General features: G+C 35.0%; 1 protein-coding gene across 1 annotated transcript in view; it reads left to right on the top strand.

Moving 5' to 3' along the window:
- Positions 1-24196, top strand: part of LOC119637487 (lachesin) — a 101884-nt gene that overhangs the window by 1562 nt on the left and 76126 nt on the right. The gene's annotated exons all lie outside the window — the stretch shown is intronic.

Below are 24196 nucleotides of genomic sequence, written 5' to 3'. Positions count from 1 at the left end.
TTTACAATGGCCAGATACATGGTTCAGATAATTCACTATCGCGCTTGTAATATAAGAACATATTAAAACTTGTACAGGCAAATACAACGCCCCGAAACACTTGAGCTGAATCCCTCCTTTGTAATACTGTTCGATTCAAAAAGTGATTCTAAGCTTATTTGTGCATCGGTCCGCCTGTCTGTTTGCCTGTTTAATGTTTGTCCAAAGATTTTGTGTTCAAACTACAAGTCGCAATTTTTCAGATGCTTGTGTCTTCGCCCAAGGACAGACGCTATTCATATTGGTTTCGAATTGGAAAAAGTTTTTCAACAACTTCCTATATAAGGCTTTAGTTTAAAGAGTAATTATTTGAAGAATTGCATTAAGCGAAGGACATTAAATGGTGGCTCGTGGCCCATTATAATATTTTACTTGTTGTTTCCTTTCTACGCATTTGTACAGAAAATCGTTTTTTAGGCCCCTCACAATTATCTCTTCGACACCTAAAGCCTTCATTGCTATCATAGTTTGCAAATTGCTTGGGTCAATAAAACAAAATTACAAAAATAAAGCTTAAGGTCTTTCAGAGTACGAACTATTGGTTTAATAATTGAATTATATGATAATGTAATTGCATCCGTCCATCCGTCTGCTGCCTATTGTAATGGTCTGGCAAACTAAAACTTAATGTATGTATAATAATTTGACATAAGGCCGCGTTTGGAGCTTCAAGATGGCTATGCTAAAAGATGGAAAAAGCTACAAAAAGGGGGAAAAAATTCTTTTTGAGCTATTGTTATGAAACGCTGGCAAGCTATAACATACATGACGCAAATATTTATCATAATGATCTAAATTGCCACTATCGGTCGGTCGGACACTTCCGCAAGCTAATAAAAGAATTTTATCTATTATCTGAAGATCTTTTTTTATTCGCTAATAATCAGTAGCTTTGTGCTTATTATTGCACTCAATGTCATCTAGAATATCCAAGATGACCTTAAAGTGACGAGTATTCAAGATTTTGTTGTATTTTTCTAAATATTCGTCCAAAGCCAATCAATATAATTGAACAATTTTTAAGCTTGAATCTTAACGGAGATGCATTTCCGATTAAATTTGTGACGTATTTGTGTATCGTGCAAAGAAAGTTAGATTGCTAACATGATATTTTTCTTCATTGATTTGAGTAAGCAAAGCGAAAAGTTTTTCATCGAATTCTTGCGTTCATATTTATCGTTTCTTTCTCTTATTTGGTCTAAAATTAATACTTTTTTGCCAATATTATTGAAAATCTTTTCTAATCTTAGCGGAAACTTTTTCCCACTTTTCAGTTAAAAGAAAAAAAAATTAATAAATTAATTTTTTCCTCAACCGCTCAAATATCAAGCAATTTTTTCCATATTGCGGAAAGAATTGAATCAATTACTTAATCGGCTATGTCCGAAGTAAAGAAAGTTTTTTCTAATGTTGATGACAATTGCAGTCTTTTCAGGAAGAAAAATTTTGTCCAATATAGCGGCTAACAGATATCGAAATCGACATTTGCGAAGCTAGTCTTTTGAAATTACTGAGGATTGCAGTTAGATCTTACTAGTTCAACAAGGAGCAGACAACTTCGGTTAAAACGCAAGAAATTATCGTGCATGTGATTGTGCGAACCCCTAATGAACGTTGACATGTTGCTACAATTAATTGACTTCAGAAACTTATAAACTTTGCACTTTTGAATTTCATTTATTAGATCATTATCCGTTTATTTCTATTTTATACAAAGACCTCCAGCTACAGCAGAGTATATTATGCCACAAGCATAGATTATCACATCATAATTAAAGAATAAAACAGAAACAGAACAAAACGGTCTTGAAGTCTACATAAACGTCTAATGTCTGAATAAATAAATCAATAAATAAATATGTAACATATATACATTCAAGCCTATAGTCCGTTCACAGTCGAGACACATCAAACTTACTTCAATTTTAGTAACCGAATGCAACAACGTGACTTAGTATATTGGCGGACTGTATCGCGAGTTTGAAGAAATGTCAATTTTAGCCTGAATACGGCGTCGACAATACATGAACATTAAGAATAGTAGATTTAATAAGAAACAAGGATTCCGCTAAGGAAATTCGATTGTAAGGATCATCTAGATATTTGCAAAACGCCATGAATATCTTAAGTAAAATTGTTTGCTACATGAAATATATATAAAACGTACCAGAGATTGTGTACACAAACCGTCGTGCAGCACTTTTCTGAGCTTTTCCCAATTTTAAACTGGATTGAAGTAGGAATAAATGCACTCGAAATGTACGGAGACGATTAAGTTGACATGGAGTGGAAATGTGTTTAACTGCGAAACAGTTAGGAAGTGATTTTCGAAATTTCTTTCGAGTTTGCATTGCGAAAACGACGAAATTCGCGTACGTGCATCCGTCGCCAGCAACGGCAACCGAGGAGCTGGTTTTCACTACACGCTGGAAGCTTCTTTCCTGGTTGGCGTTTATTTTCTACATTTGTCTCCTTCTGATCGCCACTGGCTTAAGTTGGTGCGGTGAATATGTGCGGAGATGACTATTACAGGAAAGGAGCACAAGCTACTCGATAAGAGGCGAACCAGCAGACCATAGCTAATGATGGTGCGCACTTCGGTAATAATAATTTTTTAAGTAAATTTGAATTTTATGGAACTTAATTATACACCGATTACAATATATAACAGAATTGGATAACTTAAACACTGAAATTACTTCGTCGACTTGTCTGACGCTTTTCATCAATCTGTAGCCAACGATTGTTTGAGTTCTGAATTTGCATGTACACCTCGTTTTTCATATATTGAACAACTTTTGATGTTGTCACGTATTTTACTTTGTAACTTCATGTTTATGTAATTTATCAAAAATATTTTCTATTTGTATTTTCTTGTCATGTCTGTAATTATGACAAAATGTGTTTGACAAACAATACGTATCTGTGCTAGACAAACGCGTACCGCAACGCTTTCATTACATTTACTGGTAATTGAACGAACACTTTATTTTTTTTTGCATAATAGAATTTAAGAATATTTAGTGTCTGTAAAGATTCTTTTTTAGACTTTTCAGAGATACGTTTTGCATTTATGATCGATCCTAGGCAGTTGTTTCGTTCCTGATGTTAGTCTCCTTATTAGTACACTCGTTACGTAATTACGATAAATTGATTGAGAACAAATTAGACTGAGATTAGACATTAACTGTGTGTATGTATTTTAATACCCATATTTTATTATACCTAACGGTTCGGAATGACCTGTTTGTTCGTCTGTCTATTGATTTGTTCTCGCCTTCAACCTACAGTCCGCAATTTTTCCTATATTTTGATAAGATTTGATACACTGAGACCTTTTGCCCCAAGGGGCAACGCTATTGAACAACTTCCCCGATAACTTCCCATAGAACGCCTTTTTTTTTTTAAAATCGTTATTTGAATAATTTCATTTTGGGAAGTGGTGCAGTGTATTCCATGGTGGGCCATGGATGACGGTAATATTTTTATTTGTGTTTCTATATTCTGAGCATGCATGTAAGGAAATCAGATTCATTTTTTTTTATTGCATTGCGTGCTTCACCAATCAAGGAAAGCTTCTGCACGGATTTCAACTTCTTACCCTCATTTTGCAGCTGTCGGGATTCGACAAAAATTATAGGTCAAATTGATTCTTTTTTTAAGAGAAATATGTGCATGCAAAATGTCGGTGGTCCTAGTATTAAAGTTTGTACGTTTTTATGAAACTCATAAGTTAATGGCACCATTTATCGACCTTATGATGAAAGCAATGTCTCGGATAAGCCTAATTTTCAACTAGAAGTATAGATACGAGTAATAAGCTATTTTCCTGCAACAACGACAGATGGGACAAGCGGGAACACAAGCGAGAAAAATATCGCCAAAGTACCCATGCGTGAACAAAATCTATTGAAATGAAGATTCGTACAGTCGGTACATATGTGCTCTTGTTCTGTCTCTTTAAAAAGCTTCAGTCGAATTGTGTTTTTTACTAGTTTTGAATTATTATTAATATCCATAGAACTATTCTTGTGTCCATTTTGTGCGAGAGGTTCAGTTTACGTTACAAAGGTAACGCTTGTTTTTTATCTAAAAGAGCTAAATACGTTTGTAATGGACGCGGTATGAGAATTGTGAGTTTCTACATCTTCTCACCTGCTCCGTCTTCCTAAAATTTTTGGCATAATTAGTCACACGTGTCCCCACGCAAGATGCGTTCTTACCAAACCTAAAAGCATAGATGTATAGAATTGACATTTTAATGATAAATTGTATCATAATTTGATTTAATTACTTAATTATGCACTCTTTGAGATGGATGCTGAAAACTACTAAGACTGAATATTTCTGGTATACAATTCGAAAAGGCCTTCTTTTGCTGCTATTAATACTTTTTTTTTTATAAATATTCTAAATTCAAGTTTTAAATATATATAATTACGGATTGCAAGTTATTGCCAATTGAGTAGAACAGAGTTATATGCAACTTAAAGCAACTCATAGACAATCATCTTAAGTCTCTTTTCCTTTCGATCTTTAAAATTGTCCTCCCTATTTATACCTACGATATGCTTCATTACATTTATTATTTAAGATTGGTCCTCTTCGTCTTTTTCTATCGCTGGTGTGGTTGCTTAATGCGTAGTTTAAGGTTTGCATTTTGGATTTGAAGCAAAGACATATGTAAGAATTCCCAGTTTTGTTGATCAGCTTTTAGTTGCGAGAAAGCAAACATAGCAAATCGTATCGAAAGCGAATCCTCTATTAAACAAGAGTTTATGTTTACAGTAAAGACCACTGCCGCGTATTGTCAGCCACATGAAGGAATCGATTTCGCCGACATTCCTTCAATGGGTATTAGTAATAATTTATTTCATATTTCATGTGTTACAATTAGCGGGTTCGTGAATACAAAATTTTTGTTTTCCAAAGCGATTCGAACAATTTTAGCGACTGATAGACAGTCAGACATTTCTAAAGTCCTGGCAACACTTTGATCACAAAACAGAGCAATAAAGTTTTTTCATTTAAATGTCGCAGGCTTCTCCGAACGAGTAGTTTTTTATTCCGTTTCTTTTAGGATAATAGCATCTTAACTTACATCTATCCGCCTGAGTAGCCGAAGGCGAGGAATCTCGACTAGCAAGTCAATGGTCGTGGGTTCGAATCTCAAGTGCGGTAGAGTTTTTTAATAAAAGCCGATAGCCTTAGATGCTAGTGCTTTTAAGTAGTTTAGTCTTAGCATTTATTTCTCTGACGAAATTAATAATAATAATAATAATAATAATAATAATAACTTACATCTATATCTAATTTCGTACTAGACTCTTCAGTAGTTAATATGCTACGCGCTATTAATTGCTATGATAAAATCGATTAGAGGCTTGAACTCGTAAGTCGACACCGCCATATTTTCAAGTGACGTTAAAGTTCAAATTTATACATGTAAATATATATACGTAAACATATCTATATATATATATATACATATAGTTGAGCCAAATAGGAAGAAGTAACATCGAGAAACTTTTTTAAAAGAAATTAAAAATTATTTAAGATTTTTAGCATTTCACACAACCATTCCCCGCTATTCATTTCGCACGTTTCTAATCTTAAACGGTTTTTAAGAAACAAAATTTCTGAAACACAGGGAAAAGGATAAAAAAATCAAGTTTGCATTTATTCTACCCATCACCGAAGCATGAGAGGTATGTACATGCTGGTAAATCGTTTGCAACGTGCAGAAGGAAGCATCAGCGACCCCACAAGTTATATATATTCTTGATAAGCATCAAATTCGAAATTGATTTAAGAATGTCCGTCAGTATGCCTCTCCGTCTGTGTAACGTCGATCGTAAACGTTCTCCATCGGTTACGAATTTGCAAACGAATTGGGCAGTTACTTAAAGTTTTCCAAGGACTCGTTTAAAACGCCCACACGCCTACGCGACGAACCCTTTTATTTTGAAAATACAAGAAATAAGAAAATTATATTCGATCGGAACCGAATTTTGTATATCTATCACAGTTATCCTAAAAAAGACAAAAAAGTAGGACAACAAAATTTTCGTGCTCTATAACATAGAGTGGGCGGAGCCCAAAATAAAAGTTTTTGTCGTACAAGCATGTGGGCTTTGTAGACGTGCCCATTGAAAAGTTTAGATCATTTCAAAATTCTTTTCATATTTGCTAAGACGAGAATGTTTACCACAAATACTACTAAGTTGCGCAAACAAGCAGATGAATAGACGGACATGTATAGATGCATTCCAAATTTGAGACTACCCAAGAATTTACATACTTTATGGGATTTTTGAAGCTTGTTTCTGCGCGTTGTAAACCTATTGAAAAAATAATTAAAGTTTAATATGCTACAATACTAAACAGACGTGGTCAACTATTACCATTTCTGTACACAAATGCTACAGCATCGCCCATAGAATATGTGTTCAAATTTTTGTAAATTTATTTGGTATAGTTTATGATTAATGAACAAAAAACCAATTTTTCATTCCTTTTGAAAAACAGAGGTGTTCTCAGTTTACGTGGTCCTTTGGGTGCGTCCTTTGTCCGATATGACCCATTTTCAATACCAAATTGCGTTCAACAACCTCCATTGTTTTTGCCAAATTTAAAGTCGTTAGCGTCTGATCAAATTTTATCTGATTTTACGTTCAATAAATGGCTGAAAAAACACTTTAATGTTTTCTTAAATGATGATGTTTTTCGATTTACACAATTTTATGAGGAGAATATCTACTTGTACTGATAGGTAACATCGTTGATATGAGGCGTATATCCGTCACAATATCCTCGCCCTTTGACTTGCAAGTGCTTCTAGTAGCGGAAGCCTTGGCAACACAAGGTTTAGGCCTCCTGGCTTATAACAAAATTATCAAAAGGCAAAATTACCTTCAATTCGCCCTTTACATGCGTCCTAGAAAGATCATCGTCTTATGTCGTTCTTGCCATTGCATACATCCGCATGTGCTTATTGTACCCTTGTACCACAAGTGGTGTAGGGCATAAAAAGTACGAGTTATTTTAGTTATACTAAGATCTAAACAGTACAGTAATGCTGGATAAGGGGTTCTGCTTGATTAATTTTCTTAACATGTATGTGATCATGTCATCGAAAAGCTTGACATTTGCTGCCGACATGAAGCTATTTACGACATTTAGCTTAGTGAATTTCGCTCCAAAATCCTTCAAACTGACCTAAATAATTCAGCTACTTGGTGATCAGTTAATTTTCAAACATTAAACATGAAAAAATTTAAGAAATTAGAATTTTCAAGAGGAAACATAAGCTTAACGGAATAGTCCATAGGATCACATCAACTAGAGAATATAAAGGTGGCTCAAGGTTCAGGATTACTTTCCGACTGAAAGTTTTGTTTTAACCTACACATGGAGCCCACCAACAATGAAACTGGAACCATTTTCAGATTTATTAAATACGAGTCTCGAGAATTTTATGATCCACACACTACGACAAAAGTGTATATGACTTCAATATAACCTACATTGGAATACACTTTGGAGATATGGCCTCCATTCTCTGGGAACTGGGTTTAATCCATCGAATAGGTTGAAAAACAATTCTTGACTTCTGTTTTAAAGAATTTTCCTTGATATACACAAGCAACATTAGCACTACTTAAGTATAGACTACAACGTTTAGCAATACCCTCAGCGGAGAAAGGTCGGTTTATCTTACGGATTTCATTCTTAATAAAGTCGATAAATGGGATTATCGATTCGCAAGACTTGTTGAAAAAAAATCACCTTAATGTGGTCTGGTACCACAGATAATCTAGGGTATAAAAAATTAAAATATAATTATATCTAAAAACTTATATCAAAACAACTTTTTTAATAATCTGACCGGTTGATATACATTCAAGGCATGTAAATATGTTTAAAGAAAAATGAGTTTCTATAAGCACTTGATGACAATTCGATGAAAAGTCCCAAAAATACAGCAACTCTATCCATTTATTGCAAAAAGGAATCAAATAAGAGGCGTGTATCGTTCAGTCACTTGTTACGAGCCTCTTCAGCGACAAAGGCTTTCCTTTTGTCGCATTTTAAATGGATTTTGTGGCATACTTTTATATACTTTAACGAAGATTACGCGAATATTTGTTTTGCCGAAATGTTTGAATGGAAGTTTCAGAGACGCTCTAATATTCACAATGCGACTAAAATTCTGAGTCGATCTGAGCATGTCTCCCAGCGCCTCCGCTTGACCGTTCGTATATAAGTCTATTTTCAACATTCTACCGATCGCATAATATAAAAGATCAGCTTCAAATTTACCAAACCCATTGGAAATTCTTGCTGGCTGATTGGCATTGAAAATACGTAAAAGCGATCAAAAGGTTACAACTAAGCAGACAATTCCTCTCCTTTCGAAAGTAAAATAAAATTAACTTTACTTACTCATAACTTACAACAGAAGTTTTCCTGTTTATACTCTAGGCGTTTTTACACTACAGAACTGTACAGGGATGATAAAAAATCGAGCTCATCACTCAATATTGTGGTGCAATGAAATTTCATAATTTTTGGCGCTTCTGTTTATATTGCTTAAAATAAAGAAAAGATTCGATCACAACTGAATATAATTTTATTCGCTGGAAAAAAGTCAAGATGCTGTCGTTTTCAGGTTGCACAGTACACAATGCCTCTTTATGATAAGTTTTTAGATGATTTATCAGAGGTAGTTGACAATGTAGAATTCTAATAAGGTTATGTTGTAGAAGTTTTTTTATTGATATAAAATTTGCAATTTTAAGCATTTCAAGAGCAAGTCTGTAAAAGGACAGATGGGGGCAAGTGACAAAACTCAAAACTTCGAACAATAATTTGAATAATGAGCTCATGAAATGTGAGCTATGTAACCCCAAAGATATCAACTAGTGGAATATCTTTATTCTTTACTTAAATACAAAGTGAACTCATATGTTTTGTCAAAACTGGGACGGAACGTTGTAAGAACGTTGTCCCCAATTCACAATTCGTTTTCGCACGTGGTTGCAGGTAGACAAGTCTTGATCGGCAAGAAATTGTATTATTCGGATATGCTCTTTTACATAATTTAGAATCTTTAACACGAACATAACCCGTTATATTTCGCCTACCATTCAAAGTTAATTATTATTACTTTTTATTTTAGTGATGACGCATTGCAGTGAAGCTTCATTAAAACTGCCTTTCTATGCATGTCTCTCGCAATTAATTATTTTTACAAGTCATACAAACTATAACAAGGCTTCTGTCCAAAACACGGAAGCAGAAAAAAAAAAAAAAAAAACAAGTAAGAAAATTGTATTCAGTAGTGACCGAATCTTTTATACCCATCACCGTTATCCTAAAAACGATAAAATAAGTAAAAGAAGTGAATTTTCATGTCCTTTAGTATGGAGTGAGCGCGATTGATTTTTTTTTATTTTCAAGATGAAATTTTGTATCGCATAACGGTATGGACGTTGTACGCGTGACCTTGGAAAAGATTAACTTAAAATTCGGTTGCTAGTTTGTAGGCGATGTCTTTATTTTCGCTAACGAGAGAAGGCTTACCACACCTACTAGACATACTACATATATACATACATACATACATACATACGTACTACTACAAATACTACAGAGTTGCAGACGGACAGATGAACAGACGAAGAAACGGACACGTTTAGGTGCATTCCATAAGTGAAACTGGTCAAAAAATTCATCGATGGGGTTTTTGCAACTTGTTTCACTATAGTATTCGGTAGGCGTGGTAAATTTTTTCCACTTTTGCAAATGTAGCACCACATCAGCCATAGATTACACACTCAAATTTTCGTAGATTTATCTGCTGTTGTTTATGAGTGAGATTTACGCGGTGCTATAGGCGGGTCCTCGCACCGATGCTTCTAATGTTTCTAGCAAGTTTGCAGTCGATAACTTCATTTTTGCGGTCAGGAGAATGTTCAATACACATTCACAAACGGACACACACGCAGGCGGACATACGGACTTAACTCGATGTAGAATTTGATGCTGAGCAAAAATATATATACTATGCGGGGTCTGTGACGTTGCCTTCTGGGCGTTACAAACGTTTTGACAAAGTGAAGATACCCTTCATCCTTTGGTGAAGGGTATGAAAAAGCTTACAAAGACATCAAATATCACAAAGGCGACTTTTACTATATAGAAGTAGTTGGAGTGTTCTCTTTAAATTAAATAAAAATTTTTTAAGATGCGTTTTTGAAATTTAAAAGCTTTCCATTAAGGAGCGGCCTTAATAAAGGATTATCGTGAAGAAAGTGGTTCTGATTTCAGCCTTTTAAAGCAATCCACGTCTTCACAATTTTAAGGAATTTCGCTTAAGAAATCGCACTAAAAACACGTGAGATTCTCCCTTCGATATTTTCATCCATAGCAAAAACCGAAAGACATAGTCCAGCGAAACTAATTTATTTATTCTACTTATACTAGAAACTCAACTAAACAAATAACAGTCAAGTGCAATTGGCTCTTAATGCAAAACTTATATTAATTAATAATAAAATTTAGTATAAGTATAATAAAACAAATAAGAAGAAAAAAAAAGAAAAAGAAAAAAAGCATGTACACTATCAGAATAGAGCCACACTTACAACCGGTAGAGGACCAAATTTCAAATGAACCCCTAAGCCATCGCAAACATGCACAAGCCTGGCAACCGATAATAAATTGACAATAATTCACTTTCGAAACGTAACGACTTTTTAAGGATAAAAGCTAGTTTAAATACGACATAGGTAAATAGCGCGTATTAAGCAATGTTGCTTTAATGGACTTTAAAGAGTCCGATAAGGAGAATAAGTGGTAGACGTCATTTAGGTTCTTGCAAACGACTCTGAGCGGATTGAACAGCTCATAATTAAATTTACACTGATTAAGCTTAACCAAGATAAAGTGCCTAGAGAAGCGGTTAGGGACATTACAGCTTATTTCACCAAGTAATGAAGGCGAGTCAATAGCACCATTTATTACTTTAATTAGAAAGGAAACGCCAAGAACAAACCTACGTTTCTTAAGAGACGGTAGGGACAGCAACATATTTTCATACGGAGGAAGAGAGGCAATCGGATCCCAACCCAAATTTCTACGGGCAAACAGCAAGAATTGCTTTTGAACAGATTCAATTGAATCTATGTAGCACCTATATGAAGGAGACCACACAACTGAGGATACTCGAGTATGGGTCTGACCAAACACATGTACAGCCTTTTCGTAATGTAGGGATCATCAAGCTCTTTGGACCACTTTTTTAAAAAACCAAGCGCGGACCTAGCTTTGCTAATCGAGAGCTCAATATGCAAGTTAAAACGTAACATATGGTCAAATAGAACGCCTAAATCTGTGATCGAATCGACGTCCTCCAACTTATGCGAATCTATGAAATACTGAGTAATGAATGACTTTCTTCTTGAGAATGAAAGCTTCTTACATTTACTCAGACTTAGTTTCAGAAGATTCAAAGAGCACCATGCAACAAAATTATCCAAATCACCTTGAAGCTGATGTGATTGCGATTAAACAAAGAAGGAAGAAAACAGTTTCACATCATTAGCATACATTAAAATCTGGCTGGAATTAACCACCGATGGGAGATCGTTAATGTATAAACTAAATAAAATAGGACCTAAGTGACTTCCTTGAGGTACGCCAGACGTAACGGGAAATTCATCCGAGGTGATGGAGTTAAACAAAACCCTGAAGGATCTATTGTGCAGATAAGAGCTTATCCATTTCACTAAGTAGGGTGGGAAACCAGAGGCTTGGAGTATAAAGATAAGTAGTCTATGGTTAACCATATCAAATGCTTTGCTTAAATCAGTATAAATAACATCTGTGCAAGAACCACTAGAAAAAGCCTTGAAAACATGACAGGTAAACTCTAACAAGCTGGTGACTGTAGATCGACCTTTTCGAAAGCCGTGCTGGTGCGGAGAAATATACGAATTAATGGCAAAGGGCAAATGCTGGGTCACAATACGCTCGAACAACTTGGGCAAGACACTCAACTTGGCTATGCCTCTGTGGTTCTCAACAAATTGTCTACTTCCACTCTTGTGGATAGGAATAAGGAAACTACTCTTCCAACATGAAGGGAAAACACCTAAACACAAGGACATGTTAAAAATCTTTGAGATCACACCACATAACTCGACAGCGCAAGATTTAAGTACACATGATGGAATTCCATCAGGTCCAGGCGAACAACTGTATTTTAGAGAAGTCAACCCTTTGAAAACATCATCTTCCGAAATAACCAAGTTAGGTGTTGAAACCGAGTTAGTTATAGGATATGGGTAGTTTGCTGGTAAATCGAAATTAGCAATCGAAAAGTTTCGTCGGAAATACTGAGCAAATAGATTTGAGATTTCAAAATCATCCGAGGAATCAGAGCCATTAAAAGAAACATGAGAGGGATATGTGGAAATTTTTCTTTTAGAGTTAACAAATATAAAGAAGAATTTAGGATTAGCAAACAGACAGGATTTAATGGACTGAAGGTATCTGCAGTAATAATGATGGTTGACGTAGTTACATCTACGCCTCGCCACCGAGTAAGCGACATAGTCGAGCGCAGAGACACTTTTCGAATATTTTTTGAATAGCGAGTTTTTTCTATTCTTGTGGTATTTAATTGTCTTATTAAACCACGGGGGACACCTGCTTCGAGGTCGACACTGCTTGATCGGAACAGATGTAGCAATAGCTAGATTTAATGTATTGTAGAACGATGACAATAAGCTTTCAATACTACCGGTTGAGAAATCAAGCGTCAAATGTGAAAGACGATGTTTTAGCAATACAATATTGATTTTATGAAAATCATAATAATTATTTAAAAAAGTTTGATTTGGCACATTAAGGCATTTCAACAAACCATGATTCATATGATGAAAGGAAATGCATATTGATGGATGATAAGGATCCTCAGGTAAACTAAAAGATGGACAACGATTTACGTTAATCTCGGGAAAATTGGCAAAGCAGAGATCAAGCAGTCTACCATTACAATTAGGGGTACGATTATATTGACCCAAATTATGATCAAACAATTCACTAAAGAACACAACAGCCCTATCAGACGTTGAAGTAGGAACCAAACAGCCAAAATTATCAGTGTTACACCAACTGACTTGAGGCAAATTGAAGTCACCCAATGCAACGACCAAATCGGTGGGTCTAGACCGCTTGGCCACTTCACAAATGAGGGCAGCGTGTTTCCTGTAAATGGAGATATCAGAATTTGGGGGAATATAGGAGCAGCTTATAAATAGATGTTTATCAGGCATATTCGCACGAATAGCGATAAATTCAACGTCAGGAGAAGTGGGAAATTCAATGAAATTGAACGGGACTGACGCAGATATGGCAATTAATACACCACCACCAATGCGATTCACTCGATCATTTCTAAAGACTTGGAAAGAACTATGAAAAAGTTCCGACGAATGAAGATCGGGTTTTAGCCAAGTTTCAGTAAAGGCCAAACAGAAAAACTCCGTGCTCACTGAATTTAGGAAAGTGGAACGAATTTTCGAATTTAGACCCTTAACATTTTGATAAATGAGAGATAGTGGGCCTAAAGAAACAATTAGTTTTTTGAAGGCAAAAAGACTATTTATTGCCTAGGTATTACGGGGACGATCTCGAGGGATAAATTCCTTAATTAACGATCCTACTGGCCACAGTGATTTGTTTAACAACATATCACTGTTTTCAGTCGGAATTGATATTTTAAAATAGGAGATTGCCCTAGCTTGAGAAGGAGCCATTTTGAAGATGCTAACGCGCTTTAAGTTGACTGATGGGGCTTTCGTCGCCAGATAACTTTTTATGTTATCCACCGATGTTTCAGGTGCCAGTCTTGACACAAATATTGCTTTTCTGGGAAGAACTGCCGTCAAGCAAACGTCATTATTTGGAACAGGAGGGGGGTTCACGGTAGGAGACTTTCGAGTTGCCACTTTAGCGTAGCTTAAAACCGACGGACTTGCCGGTTTGTTTGTAACTGTTTTGCTACCAAACGACTCAGCAATATCGGAAACATTACTGTTCATTTTAGAGTTAGAGGGAGCGGTAACTTGCACCAACGAATCAGATTTGGAGAAAGCCAGAGGTGACGTCGCACACGCTACGCTACGAGTAGAAGATGAGTGTCCAATAAAACGACACTCATCAAACCTAGACTTAATGAGCTCAAACTTTGCCCACAAGGAGCCGAGATTTCTACTCAATTCCGAGAAACCATAACGGGTCTACGTGAAAAGTTTATAAAAATCAATGTTCCGCTGTCTACAGTCAGGACATGACCATCTTAAGCCTTTAGACGGGTCAGCGACTGCGTCAGCAGCACGGCCGAGAATACCGGCACACTTTGCCTGACCAAAGCGCCCGCAGAGCCAACAAGAAACGAATCTATCAGATTCCGGGCCCGTTTTCGCCCGACAAGGTGCGACTCCATGTCCAGTCAAAAACACAGTTGTGGATTATGAAGAACAGATGCACAAATCGCTAAAAAAAATCCTGAACATAAAAATTTATCAACCAATTTGTGCAAAACTTCTCTGTTACGTTAACACTGTAACGAGAGATCAATAGCAAAACAAACTACAAACAGCGAAAAAATAACAGAGAAAAAGAGAGAAAACAAAAAAAAAAGAGAGATTTATATCAGAGCTCAAAATTTTTGTTTGCAAAAGTCCAATGAATCAAAGCTTAAAGAAAAAATATTTCTTTTACTTTGAATTCACTCACTTTCTTCTCAAAGTATATTATAAATTCACACACTATAAGGCAGAATAGCCACGAAATGCAACAAAAAATTAAAATGTTAATTGCCGAAACAAAATATAGACGACTATGCAGCGCGACAGAGTTGCCAGACTAATACAAGTAAAAATACCATAGCGCTCTGTGGTCCCACATTACATAGCTTACCCCTCGCTGCTGTGACAATTTAGTTACTGCTTAAAGAAGTGGACCGATACGGCCTATTAAAAATTGTGGTTTAACAAAAGAAAGCGAATCGAGTAAGATGGCTAGACGGACACACAACTTTAAATGGCTTCAGCAACTGCTTCTGAACCGATTACTATAGTAAAAGCTGGGTCTATCTCGACTCGTTCCGGATGTCGTTTATATCCGCACTTAGCTTAATACACCCTTGCACCACAAGTGATGTAGAGTATAAAAGAGAAACAACATTACCGGGATTTTCTTAGTAATCGATGCCCGGCACTTTTCCATTACCGCGTACATGTTTTTTAAATAAATCAATTAAATAATTTTAAAATAATTTTAATAAATAATAATTGTTTGCGCTTAATAAGGTTACGCAAGTATTTAAATTATATTCATTTTTGTTTTTTACGCACTTAAACATAATACTTCTTCATACATAAACACCTATATACCTATGCGTATAATATTTTCAATCATTTTTAAACAATTAATTCGCATTAAATGATTATTATAAATAATGAAGAAACAACAAAACAAAAAAAAGAAAGAAAAGGCAAAACAATTATGCTCATATCGAACTAATATATATGCACGCACAAGTCCCGCCATAATTCATTCACACGAAATGCATACCGAAAATGAGCAGCGATAAGTACGTACAACAACAATAACAACGGTACGTACTTCAAATAAAATTCATATTTAATGAACATATTGTTTATAACTAGTGAGTGAAGGGCTGAGAATTATAGGTGATGGTGGTGTAACCAAGCGTACATACACAGCCAAACACACATTCACGCACACTTTTACGAGGATTGCTCGACAGGCATTGCGAAATGGCAATTGCACTCTACTGTCAACTTCATCTGAAATTTACTTTCCACAATATACCTTCATAAAGCATTCATTTTATTTTGATATTATCATCATAAAGTATGACTTTCTTTAGAATATTCATATTCATGATGAGCTTTCCGCCAAATTTCGTCCCATTTTTTGTTAGCCTTTAAATGCGTAAAATTGAAGATTTCGCCTCGACAAGAAAGTAATATTATTGCTTAATACATTTTTTAATATATTTCAAGAGAACTCAATCAATAGCAACAAATAGATCAGCACGAGACGCCGTGCTCTTCAAATTTCATGTAATCTTAAAAGAAAAAAATGCACTTTTTCATCGGAAGAAATAATCGTAGCAGTAGTCGATACAGATGATTATCTTCAAGGTCATTCAGAATATCATTTCAAAAGGGGTTGAACAGCCTAACATATATAGATGGAAAAAATGACATCATATAATTTGAGGATTTCAAGGATGTAGTATACAAGGAACACTTATTTTGTTTATTTCTGATTTTCATATTTCGCGAATTTTTTAATTAAACTATTAATACATATCGCGCAAACTTCTACAAAAAGTAGAGAAAGATAGAAAGTGACGGAGAGAGAAAGAGTTCATAAAATTGAATGATTTTTAAACAATAATAATAATAATAATAATAATTATAATAATAACAATAATAAAAAAGAAAAAAAAGAAAAAAAACAATTGAACATTTGTTCATATATTTTATAATTATCAACAGATAAACATTAAGCATAACACCCACACAAATGCGTGCAATGCGTAGGCAAAGAGAAATTCAAATAACAACAACTAATTGCACACAACTGTATGCGACGTATATGGACTACGTGTTTAAAAGGCATTAAAAATTCACTATCACATCGTATTTCATGCAGTTGCCTGACGAAGTGTATGTCCTTATATTTGCATAAATATTGTGTGCATATGTGTGTATGTTTATTTATTTGTCTGAATATTTAACATATGCATACTTGTAAACGTAAAAAATTGACAAAAAAAAAAAAAAAAAAAAACAAAGACGCATGGAAGTATGAAAAAAAGGGTAAACAAAAATATATAAATATTTTATGATAAAATAAATAAAAAACCAAAATAAAAAAATGTCAAAAAAAAGTTATACGAGGAAAGAGGTTAACGGTCAGCTTATGAATGAATTACTGAAATATTTTTTATAGGCACATTCGTGTCTGAACATACGAACGCACTCATTTCTGCCTTTTTAATACGGTTGCAACCGGCTTGAATGCGGTTAAATTTCACATATCTTATGCATATCGCGTACACATATACATATATAACCGTAGGCGATATAGTGAAACAGTCGACAGGTTCTCTCATTAATAACTCATACATGCAACGAAGAGATCAAATTAAAATCGCACGAGGAAGTATAACATAACACCAAAAAATCATAAAGATAGGCCGCGATTTTAAATTCGTTATGCCCATATTTTTAAATATAATATAGTCCCAGTGTCCGAGTCAAAATCTTTTTACTTGGTGTAGACTCCGGCTTAATATAAATACTAGAAACTGGATTTAGTTACGTCCGTCCATCCGTCTTTCGGAATAAATCACAAATCATCTTCATTAAGGTCACAAAGTCAAATCCTAAAGTCAGCCACGTTGGCCCAAACGCCCATCGTTTAAATTTATTGGGATTATGCGTATGAAACGGGGAACCCTTTAGTGAAACTGAGCGCTTATTATAAATAAAAACAACAACAAAATGGACACTCTTTTATTCAGATTTTCATTAACAATTATTTCTCTCATTTTGCCGACAGAATATGAATTTCGTACTAAAGGCACAGGAGACATTTTCCAGCATCTTGCAGTCAGATGTTTTTAGCGCCACGAGAATGTTTTTTTGCATACAGCCATTACACTACTTTTAATTTTTGGTTTAATTTCACCATCCGCTGTTTGTTAATAGCGTTCTCCAGCAATAATTTCATTCAGCTGGATCAGCTTATAAAGGTATCTTATTCAGGTGATTTGCTTGAATGGCTATTTCATGTACATATATTTTGATTTATTGTCCAACTCCCGTACATCCGCTCAAATTAAGTAAAAAGATATGGTTTCCTACGTTAGCGCATTTTATTTTTATACCCTTCACTGTAAGATGGGGTATACTCTTTGTTTTCTGTACTTGGTTTTTTCTCATAATGTATGTAACACCCAGACAGACACTTCAGAGTCTCTATAGGGTACATTTATTCTTGATCAGCATGAAAATCTGAGTTGATTTAGCCTGTCCGTCTGCCCGTCTGCCCGTCTGCCCGTCTGTGTAAAATCTGTTGTAAACATTTTCCGGGTGGCAAAACTGTAGATATAGACTTCAAATTTGGTAGAAACATTGAATGTTTTTGCACGCAGGTTGATATTGAAAATGGACCAAATTGGTCAGAGCAGAAGTCCGCAATGGAACGTTAAATGAACGCAACTCCGTTTTTCTTAACAAACATTTCTTGATTTTTGCTTGTTTCTCAGAAATTATAAAATTTAGAAGCCTGACATTTTTCACTTTAACTTTATGAAAGAGTGTACCCTTTACGTCCGAAAATGGGAAGAGTCGGCTATGCCCACGAAAAGTTACAATTGATTAAATTTTAATTTTTTCACATTTTCACGATTTCATGCATATTAATCACAAGGCAAACAGGACGGAATATATTATCTGCCTAAAATGCGTTAATTCTAAAATGAATATGGTAGACGCCGCGATTACTTCTTTCTTAATAATACCAGCGATTTGGGTCTCAAATAAAAGAACTTGGAGAGTAGAACGCGAAAGGCGGTGAGTATGCGAGATTAGGGCCAGTGGCGAATATAACTTTTCTACTTGTTAATTTCGCTCTTTTTTTTGGTGGAGAATTTGACTTACCCAACGACCAAAAAAATTAATTTGTTGTATACTGCAGCAAGTTTTAAAGCTCTTATATAATAGAGCTGCTCGGCTGTACGGAGGAAGAGGGTTCTCCTGTGTCACAAAAGAAGAGATTTTCTTGTCCCATTCGGTTCGCTGCCATCGAGGCCGTCAAATTTACTGAAGTTCTGACGATATCGCGAAGTATTAGAGGGTTGGAGCATACTTTAGTGTGTGCTACGTGATGTCGTGTTCTCAGAAGCATTTCTACCTCAAGAAAATATAATCCGCCGGGTGGTCTTCCGGTGCATATGAATGGTCCAACGGTAAGCGTTGCTCCGGCTGCGTGCAACAAGATAATACCTATCTACCTGTATAGCACGGCATAAGTCCATAGGACGGCAAATCGTTAAATTGTCGGTATGATAATGCGCTTCCCACCACACCATTAGGACGAAGGCCTTCTTGCCTGACTGCTGGGACGTCCCTACGGAAAATTGGGTGAGAGTCGCCTTTTCTCATTTACGATTACTCAACAATATTATTGTTTTTAATTTAGCCAGAGAATAAATTCTAAGAGTAAAGTCTTAAAGCGCTAGCATCTAAGGTTTTCGGCTTTATTAAAAACTCTGCGGCACTTGAGATTTGAATCCACGATCACTGAGTTGCTAGTCGACACTCTTGCCTACTCGACCACTTAGGCGGATACTCAGCAATAGTAAGGCCCCCCTCAACGGGGATTGCCCCTCCTCCTTGGGGGCGTCAGTTATCGCTTATCAAATTAACTCGTGCTCTATCGGGCGCCATGAGGGTAGGCTTACATACTTTGTACTTACGTAAAATTCTTAAGAGCATCTTTGGTAAGAAAAAGTACTCTATTGGGTAGAGCTTAAACAAAATACAACGAAATGTCGAAATTCCAGCATAATCTTTCATAATATGCTATAATTTTGATTATTCCCTCTCTTCGGAAAATGTACTTGATACGCGTACTTGTAATATCTAGTAGTGATTCATATATAATATGACTTCCTTGGCTTACTTTTATATGACGGTGTTAAAGCAATACATTAGATTGGGTTCGAAAGGTCCGACCTGTGAGTATTTGACATAAGATTCCTCGTCTCAATGCCTTCCCTAACATTTTGCATTTTTTTAAAATTATTTATTTATATAAGTTATCATTTTTACAACACGCCTCAAGCCTTATAATTCGACGCGTTTTTCATACAACTGTGCTTTGGTTTCAGCAAATGAATTTATCATTTGCTTCAGATCGTTCTACAAAGAGCATCGCTTTGACATTTGTAAACAGATAAAATGTAGATAAGAAAAAGTACATTTTTCTTCACAATCTGAGGTAGTTCTGTAAGTTTTGTTGCTCCCTTAATCGAACCAAAAGCACCATATAAAACTCGCTGTTCATCGTTCTTCCTTTTTCAAGAAAATCAATGATTAGAACATTGTGTGCCTTCCAAAAACACGGATATGCACACACGTACACGAAAAATAGTTATCGGCCGTTATTAAGTTTTACGCGGCTTTTATTAATTCCTTTCTGCCTCTGCTCAGCGGACTGTCGATTCGATTCAAGAGAGTAACGATGGATATATTTTCCATCGATTTCCGCATCTTGCACAAAAAAATGCTTTTTATTGCACTTAAGCAACACTAAATAGTGCTGCAAACCATTAATACGTCGATGTTTTTGTTCCAAAGCGAGTAAAATTTGTGCCCACTTCAAAAGCAGGTCGCTATCGCCAGGATGTCTTCCACTTTACGCAACTTTGCTTTCCGATTACCGGAGAATAATTTTCGCGGTTCTCTTGATATTCTTTGGTGTAATCACATAGCCTCGGCGATCAATGCGTTTCTCGGCGACGTCAATACGACCTTCTTTGCAATAAACAAAATACTCTACGTGTATGTGTCGAATTACTAATTATGATTTCTCTTCGATTGTTTGAGTCGTATATTCCATAAACAAATATGTATATATATCTATATACATGTACGATATATATATATATATATATATTTATCAAATGCCAGCGTATTTTAAGTTTGTCGGACTATTAGTTTTTATTGAATTGTCATAGATTAGCTTTCTTATTGTGTGATATTTACAAACGTTTATGTTATCACATTGCCATGGTAATAGCAACAATAACAATAAAAAAGATAACTTATTTATGTATAATAATGCTATTAATATGGTGTGAAAATAATATCATATATATACATCAATTCAACATCAAACATAATATGAAATCGCAGTTATTACAAATAAAAAATTAAATATTAGTGTTAGTGACTTAACAACCGATCAAAAAGATTATTCAATTGAAAGTCGCATCGCAGCTATGAACAGGATCCTTTTCGCGAAATCTTAAACAAGAGAAAAAATGCGAATTTTTTTTTGAAAGTATTTTCGAATGATTATGAATAACAACGCATAGCGTTTTCACTTGTATATGGGTATGGCATAGTTTAGAAAAGAATTTTCCCGCACATGCTATGGGTGATCCTACAGCGTAAATACAAAAAGAGAAGAGAAAAAAAACCGGCCAAATCAACCTAATCTTATAGAGTACTAGAAATCCGCCTTTCTTCTTTTTTTGTGGCGTTGGCGATAAAAGATTCGATGGCAAAGACTTGTATTTTTTACTTGATTTTTTTTCTTAAAGGCCCACGCATCGGGTTAAATTTAAAATAACTACATATTTTCTTCTTTTCTTAAGACGTGTTTGGCATTTTTTTAAAACCGCATATCGAATATGTCAAAGTTCTTCAATGTGTCGTCAAAATATTTCTTCAGTTAACCGGAGAGATATCTAGTTGCTTAGAAGAGCGAAAGAGATTAAGATACCTGCAGGCTGATAAAGATTTTTTCACGTTTGCTTGCAACGCCGTTTGATTCTGAATGAATCCTCTACTGATTTAGCATTAGCATTCCGCTCAGAGAAAAGAATTTGGGAGGAAACGTGAGGACATAAGCTCGGAAAAGAAAAAATAATTAAATAAATAAGAAGCCATCGCTCGTTCTATTAATCCTTTAAATATGATAATCAATTGGACGATGCTTAGTATAATATACACTACGAAATGCACATAATTTTTGTAATCCATCACACACTTTATAGTATGTAATAAAGTATTAATAATTCTCCCTCTGATTCATATTTTACATAAACCGATTAACATAATAATTAATTAATGCCGAGTCACGAGTAAATATATATAGCAATAACCAATACATTCTAATTAGGGGATTAGTATTTCAAAGAAGCGATCCTTTAAATTTCGTTCGTTTAAATAAAGCAAAGACTCTAGGGGAACATTTTGATAACCAACAAATTCGTTTAAATGCTCTGCTGTAGTGCAAGCATGATTTCTTAACTCCTTATATTAAACAATAAATGCAAATTTCGTTTCATTGAGTGAAATTCTATGTTCATCGATAGTCAGTCTACTTTAAAATATTTCTTTTCAATTAGTTTTTGCTTATAATTCGTACACTAGGTATTTAAATATGAAACGGGAATATGCCCCCAGATGGCCTCAACACTACGGGCAGAGGACACACATGTCTGAAGTCATGTTTTCTTCTGTTTTTTTTTTTTTCATTTTGACAGCTTGGATATCTGATAACAACAAGCAACGGCCGTAGAGACACATATCGCAACGCCGAAATATGTTTTCTAGTAAGGAAGTTGTCACGTTTTGTGGCAAATAAACAGGATTCGTTGAAAGCATTTTCTCTTCGCCCAGACGATATAAAAGGAAGTCTTCCTTGCACCGCATTCTAAATGAGATCTCTTTTAACGCCAGATTCGAGTCAACTTGACTCATTTAAGATTTGATTGCTATTTATTTACGAAAACTAAAATAATTTTTTTAAAAATATAAGCACAAATATAAATATGAAATGTATTAGCATACAGTCCTTCTCCTCCACACGCCTTTTGATCCACACATCCACATGTCGTATACCTATATTTTCATGGATGTGAACCAATTTGACTTATTAAATATGTTCACAGTTGATTGTTTTACCCACATGCAATTTATTTCTTATGCATAGAAATTTTCTGTAAAAAATCTTAGGTGAGACTCTTCATATTCAGACTTGGCAATTTTTAAACCGAACGTGAATTGGACACTGCAGGCGAATGTAATGACGAATGAATGAAATTTTAACACAAAAAAGCTGATTATCATAAAAGTAATAATCTCTTTTATTCGTCTCAACCGCGAGGCCTCTAGTGAAACGACGACACCGCCGTCGAAGTAAGTTTGCCTTGATTCAGCAAATCAAAGGTTTACTGGCATAATTTTTACGAATAATTATATTTCTATGTGTATACATAAAAACTTATATATACGTAAATCAATTAACCGACATTTCGTTCAGGCTTCAGACTCGCCGTTTCGGTTTATGCAACGTTCTCTCACATCAATTTTTACTATTGTATTCAAAAGCCTGCTTTGACACACGAAACTTTTGCACAAAGCTTATATATAACAATATGTATACAGTGAGTCTCATTAATATTGGCTTTTTTTGCTCGACAATAAATAAACGCTTGTTAAATCTAGTCCATTGTTCAAATTTAAAATTTTATTTTACTATTTTGTACTTCTAGAGAATGAACATTTATTAAAGTATAGAAAAAAAAATAAACAAAACATTATTCCAGTACACAAGAAAATTAAATAACTTCACCAACTTCAAAAACATAGCGTCATTAATATCCAGTTTTTTATATAAAAATATCCATTATTAAAAATAAATATTCGGTGTGTTATCCTTGTTGCTTAAACGTTTTGACATATTTTTTTTGTGTAGGTAACAAGGATCTTACTATATTCTCTTCTTGTAGTCACCTTTTCACATCTTGGACGGAAGAGATTGACCGTTTTAGCACACACACGCCTAATTCATCCCGCATATTTTTGACGGGTTTTATGACTGTTGATTTGCGGAAGAGGATGAAGCATTTTGGAGCAATTGGATAAGAGCCATACTTGGATTAAGCGGGATTTACGCTTGAGGTCGTTATCTTGGTAAAATCTGATACCAAGCTTGTCCGCACTTTCTTTCAAATTTTCCTTCAATTGCCTTAAATAATCCTCCTTGTTTAGAATGACATTCATAAACACCAATTTTCCGACCCCATTGGATCCAATACATATCCACACTATAACATGACCATTGCCATGTTCGCCGCAAGCCATTGATACACGAAATATGAATGGCAAATAGAAAAGCATTACGTAAACTTGCAAAGCCCAAAATGGAAATATGACACCGTTTTCCACACAATTTTATAAAACAAATGACTCTACTCCTACTATATATTAGTTTGGGGAAAAAGAAATCCATTATTTTTATATGA

This window comes from Glossina fuscipes, unplaced genomic scaffold (assembly GCF_014805625.2).
Source record: "Glossina fuscipes isolate IAEA_lab_2018 unplaced genomic scaffold, Yale_Gfus_2 59, whole genome shotgun sequence".
Taxonomy (NCBI): domain Eukaryota; kingdom Metazoa; phylum Arthropoda; class Insecta; order Diptera; family Glossinidae; genus Glossina; species Glossina fuscipes.
The sequence above is the reverse complement of the archived record's forward strand: the minus strand, read 5'-3'. Positions and strand labels throughout refer to the sequence as shown.